Source organism: Rhinopithecus roxellana, chromosome 3 (assembly GCF_007565055.1).
Source record: "Rhinopithecus roxellana isolate Shanxi Qingling chromosome 3, ASM756505v1, whole genome shotgun sequence".
Classification (NCBI taxonomy): Eukaryota; Metazoa; Chordata; class Mammalia; order Primates; family Cercopithecidae; genus Rhinopithecus; species Rhinopithecus roxellana.
This window is the reverse complement of record NC_044551.1, coordinates 86,394,250-86,400,249: the sequence shown is the minus strand read 5'-3', so window position 1 is coordinate 86,400,249 and position 6,000 is coordinate 86,394,250.

Genomic DNA, 6,000 nt, shown 5'->3' with positions numbered 1-6,000 from the left:
CCTGATATGGACTGAATCTTTGTATTGCCCCAAAATTCACATATTGAAATCCTAATCCCCAGTGTGATGGTATTTGGTGATGGGACCTTTGGGAGGTGATGTGGTTTGGCTGTGTCCCCACCCAAATCTCATCTTGAATCGTAGTTCCTGTAATCTGCATGTGTTGTGAGAGGGACCCAGTGGGAAGTAATTGGATCACAGGGGCGGTTTTTCCCATGCTGTTCTCATTGATAGTGAGAGAGCTCTGACAAGATCTGCTAGCTTTTTTCCTTCCTGCTGCCTTATGAAGAAGATGCCTTGATTCCCTTTCACCTTGGGCCATAATAGTTTCTTGAGGCCTCCCCAGCCATGCTGAACTGTGAGTCAAACCTCTTTCCTTTATAAATTACCCAGTCTCTGATATTTCTTCATAGCAGTGTGAGAATAGACTAATACGCCGGGCGCGGTGGCTCAAGCCTGTAATCCCAGCACTTTGGGAGGCTGAGACGGGCGGATCACGAGGTCAGGAGATCGAGACCATTCTGGTTAATACGGTGAAACCCCGTCTCTACTAAAAAATACAAAAAACTAGCCGGGCGACGAGGCGGGCGCCTGTAGTCCCAGCTACTCGGGAGGCTGAGACAGGAGAATGGCGTGAACTCGGGAGGCGGAGCTTGCAGTGAGCTGAGAGCCGGCCACTGCACTCCAGCCTGGGTGGCAGAGCAAGACTCCGTCTCAAAAAAAAAAAAAAAAAAAAAAAAAAAAAAGAGAATAGACTAATACAGGAGGTGATGAGTCAGGAGGGTGGGGTTCTCATGAGGGGATTAGTGTCCTCATGGGACATGAGAGAGGGCTTGCCTCTCTCTTTCTCTCCCTCCACTCTCCACCCTGTGAGAACATAATGAGAAGCCACAAAGAGTGCCCTCACCAAGAACTGACACTGCCAGCACTTCGATTTTGGAATTCCCAGCCTCCAGAACTATTAGAAATCAGTGTCTGTTTAAGTCACCCAGTCTATGGGGATTTGTTACAGTAGCTGAAGAGACTAAGACATTTCCCCCTTTAGCTTTTTGCCTAAGGTTTTCAGTAGCCACTTAGGATTATAGCTTAAATCTGCTATTTCATTTGGGGTTGCAAAATAGTGAAAGTTTTAAAGACAGATAGTCTTTCATTAGCTATTTGGTTATCCTGAAATACCATTCATATGGAGGGCAAGACAAATATTCAACTTTTACAGTAAAAAGTTGGTGCCCTAACAACCTCCAACAGGGATTAATGAAGGCTTTAAAAACCATTATTGTGAACTCATGAATGTTCATAATATTTGATGTGTTTTAATCCATCACAGTCATTATTCCAGCTTAACGGCTCCATCTTAATTGTCAGCGGGAGGCCCTTCAAGTTAGTCCCTCTGCCCTTTTGGGTCAGATTTAGGCTGGTGTCGATCCTGCACAGCAGGCAGGAGTTCAGCAGGGCAGGGGTGAGTGGAGTCTCCGTGCAGACTGTCTATCCTAACCAGACATTCATGCTGCAACCTTGAATGTGACTCTAGCAGCCCAGACTATTCTGTGCCCTGCCAATTGCCTGAATTCTAGCTTTCCCAGCAATTATATAGCTACTTGGTATCCTTCCAGTGAACTTTTTTTTGTATTTATGCCAAGAATCCTGACGGATCTAAGAGGCAGTAGTAGAAATGGGAAGCCAGTTAACATAAAATTGAGTGGTAAGGTAGTTCAGAAAAATAAATGCAATATACTATACTTTATCAAACAAAAAAACAAAATAATATTTTGACAAAAAATACAGTATATAAATAGTACAGTTATGTCTGCAGATAGATATAATGGACTGTAGGACATCAAAATCATGGGAGTGTTTGTCTCTATCTTTTTTTTGAAAACTGAGTCTCACTCTGTCACCCAGGCTCGAGTACAGTGGCATGATCTCAGCTCACTGCAACTTCCACCTCCTGGTTTCAAGCAATTCTCCTGCCTCAGCCTCTGGAGTAGATTACAGGGGCCACCATGCCCAGCTAATTTTTGTATTTTTAGTAGAGATGGGGTTCCACCGTGTTGGCCAGGCTGGTCTCAAACTCCTGACATTAAGTGATCCACTCACCTTGGCCATCCACATTACTGGGATTTCAGGCATGAGCCACCGCACCTGGCCGTGTTTATCTCTTGAATGCGATGGTGGGAAGGCAAAGAAATCTAGCTACAGGTGGAAATTAAAGACTTTAGCTATGGAAGGAGTTAAAAGCAGCTTGCATTATGATGCATTTACCCCTTTACTACAGAGATGCCCTGTAGGAGAAAGAAAAATGCAAGTGAATATCCATATTAACTGGATTTTGTGTAAATAGATGCATGATACTGTCTAGGAGGAAGAGAATTGAAAGACTGAATGCACTTACAAGATATCCCTGGCCAAAGGATTATTTATGGTGAATAAACCCATAATCTAGGAAGCATGGTTCCATAGCTACAGCAATTATCTGAGTTATAAAATGAAGTCTATTGGGTGACCTGAGACCCTGGTTAGAGACCTCATCTGTAATTGTGGGGCAGAGGGTGTATTTGTTTACTAAGGCTGCCATGACGAAATACCGCAGACTGGTTGGCTTAAACAATAGTTTAATTTATCACAGTTCTGGAGGATAAAAGTGCAAGATCAAGATGTTGGCAGGTTTAGTTTCTTCTGAAGCCTCTCTCCTTGGCTTGAAGACAGCAAGTGTCCTCACTTGATCTCACTGTGTCCTCACATGGTTCCCCTAGATCTGTGTTTTTTGGGTCCTAATCTCCTCTTCTACGGATACCAGGATTGAATATTAGTCATATTGGATAAGGGCTTGCCCATATGATTTCATTTTGGCCCTGTCTCCAAATACAGTCACATTCTGAGGTACTGACAGTTAGGGCTTCAACATATAAATTTTTATTGATTTATTGTTAATATATAATATTCGTACATATTTATGGAGTACATGTGATATTTTGATACATGCATACAATGTGTAATGATCAAATCGGGGTTTTTAGGATATTCATCACCCAGAATATTTATGATTGTTTTGTGTTGGAAACATTTCAAATCTTCTCTTCTAGCTTTCTGTTTGTTTGTTTCTGTTTTTTTGTTTTGTTTTGTTTTTTGTTTTTTGTTTTGCAATAGGATCCCACTCTGTCTCCCAAGCTAGAATGCAGTGGTGTGATTATAGCTCACTGAAGCCTCAAACGCATGGGCCCAAGTGATCCTCAGACCTCAACCTCATGGGTATGTAGATTTATAGGTGTACACCACATCCAGATAATTTTTCAAGTTTTTTTTTTTTTTTTCCCCAAGACAGAGTCTTGCTCTGTCTCCCAGGCTGGAGTGCAGTGGTGCGATCTCAGCTCACTGCAACCCCCACCTTCCCAGTTCAAGTGATTCTCCTGTCTCAGCCTCCCTGGTAGTTGGGATTACAGATGCAAGCCACCATGCTCGGCCAATTTTTGTATTTTCAGTAGAGACGGGGTTTCACCAATTTTTCAAGTTTTTTGTAGAGATGGGGTCTCACTATGTTGCCCAGGATGGTTTTGAACTTCTGGCCTCAAGTGATCCTGCTGCATCAACCCCACAAAGTGCTGGGATCACAAGTGTGAGCCACTGCATCTGGCCACTATTTTGAAATATACGATATACTGCTGTTAACTATAGTCACTCAACTGTGCTATCAAATATTATTATTTAGCTATTATTTATTCCTTCTATCTAACTACATGTTCATACCCAATCTCTCTTCATTTCTGCCCCCTATCATTCTACTCTTTATGAGACCAAATTTTTAGCTCCCACATCTGAGTGAGAACATGTGATACTTTTCTTTCTGTGTCTAATTTATTTCACTTGATATAATGACCTCGAGTTCCATCCATGTTGCTGCAGATGACAGGATTTCGTCCCTTTTTTATGACCAAACAGTATTTTATTGTGTATATGTACACATTTTCTTTGTCCCTTCATCCAGTAATGGACACTCAAATTGATTCCATATTTTGGTTATTGTGGATAGTGCTGCAATAAACATGTGGGTACAGGTGTTCCTTTGACATACTAATTTCATTTCTTTTGTGTTGCGGGAAGTCAGGGACCCTGAATGGAGGGACTGGCTGGAGCCGCAGCAGGGGAACATAAATTGTGAAGATTTCGTGGACATTTATTTGTTCCCCAAATTAATACTTTTGTAATTTCTTACGTCTGTCTTTACTGCAGTCTCTGAATGTAAATTGTGAAGATTTCATGGACATTTATCAGTTCCCAAATAATACTCATAATTTCTTATGCTGTCTTTACTTTAATCTCTTAATCCTGTTATCTTCATAAGCTGAGAATGTATGTCACCTCAGGACCACTATTATACAAATTGATTGTAAAACGTCTGTTTGAACAATATGAAATCAGTGCACCTTGAAAAAGAACAGAATAATGGTGATTTTCAGGGAACAAGGGAAGACAACCATAAGGTCTGACTGCCCACGGGGTTGAGCAGAAGACAGCCATATTTTTCTTCTTGCAGACAGCCTATAAACGGACATACAAGTAGGGAAGATATCGCTGAATTCTTTTCCTAGCAAGGAATATTAATAATTAAGATCCTGGGAAAGGAATGCATTCCTCGGGGGAGGTCTATAAATGGCCATTCTGGGAGTGTTCGTCTTATGCAGTTAAGGACTGATAGGCCCTAGTCTCCTGCAGTACCCTCAGGCTTACTAGGATTAGGAAATTCCAGCTTGGTAAATTTTTATCAGACTGGTTCTCTGCTCTCGAATCCTGTTTTCTGTTAAGATGTTTATCAAGACAATACATGCACAGCCGAACATAGACCCTTATCAGGAGTTTTTGATTTTGCATTTTGCCTTGTGATCTTTGCTTTGCCCTTTGCCTTGTGATCTTTATTGGCCTCAGAAACATGTGATCTTTGTTCTTCTTTTTTGCCCTTTGAAGCATGTGATCTTTGTGACCTAATCCCTGTTCTTACACCCCCCACCCCTTTTGAAATCCTTAATAAAAACTTGCTGGTTTTGCGGCTCAGGTGGACATTACGGACCTACCGATATGTGATGTCACCTCCGGTAGCCCAGTTGTAAAATTCCTCTCTTTGTACTCTTTCCCTTTATTTTTCAGACTGGCCGACACTTAGGGAAAATAGAAAGAACCTATGTTGAAATATTGGGGGCAGGTTCCCTGATACTTTTGGATATATATCCAGTAGTGGGATTGCTGGATCAGATAGTAGTTCTATTTTTAGTTTCCTCACAAACCTCCATATTGTTTTCCATAATAGCTAAACTAATTTACATTCCCACCAACAGTGTATGTAAGTTCTTCTTCCCTGCATCTTTGCCAGCATTTGTTATTTTTTGTCTTTTCGATAATAGCCAGTCTAACTGAAGTAAGATGATATCTCATTGTGGTTTTGATGTGCATTTCTCTGATGATTAGTGATGTTGAGCATTTTTTCATATACCTGTTGGCCATTTGTATGTCTTTTGAGAAATGTCTGTTCAGATCCTTTGCCCACTTTTTAATGAGATTATTTGATTTTTTGCTGTTGAGTTGTTCGAGTTTCTTGTATATCCTTCATATTAGTCACTTGTTGGATGAATAATTTGCAAAACATTTTCTCCTATTCAGTAAGTTGCTTCTTTATTCTGTTGTTTCCTCTGTTGTGCAGAAACTTTTTGGTTTAACATAGTCCCATTTGTCTATTTTTTGTTTTTGTTGCCTATGCTTTTGAAATCTTAGTCATGAAATCTGTGCCTAGGTCAATGTCCTGAAGTGTTTTATCTGTTTTCTTATAGTAGTTTTACAGTTTTGGGTTGTGCATCTAAGTCTTTTAATCCATTCTGAGTTGATTTTTGTATGTGGTGTGGGATAGGGGTCTGGTTTCATTCTTCTGCATATGAATTTCCAGTTTTTCCAGCACTACTTATTGAATAGAATGTCCTTTCCTTAATGTATGTGCTTGGTGTTTTTGCTGATAAT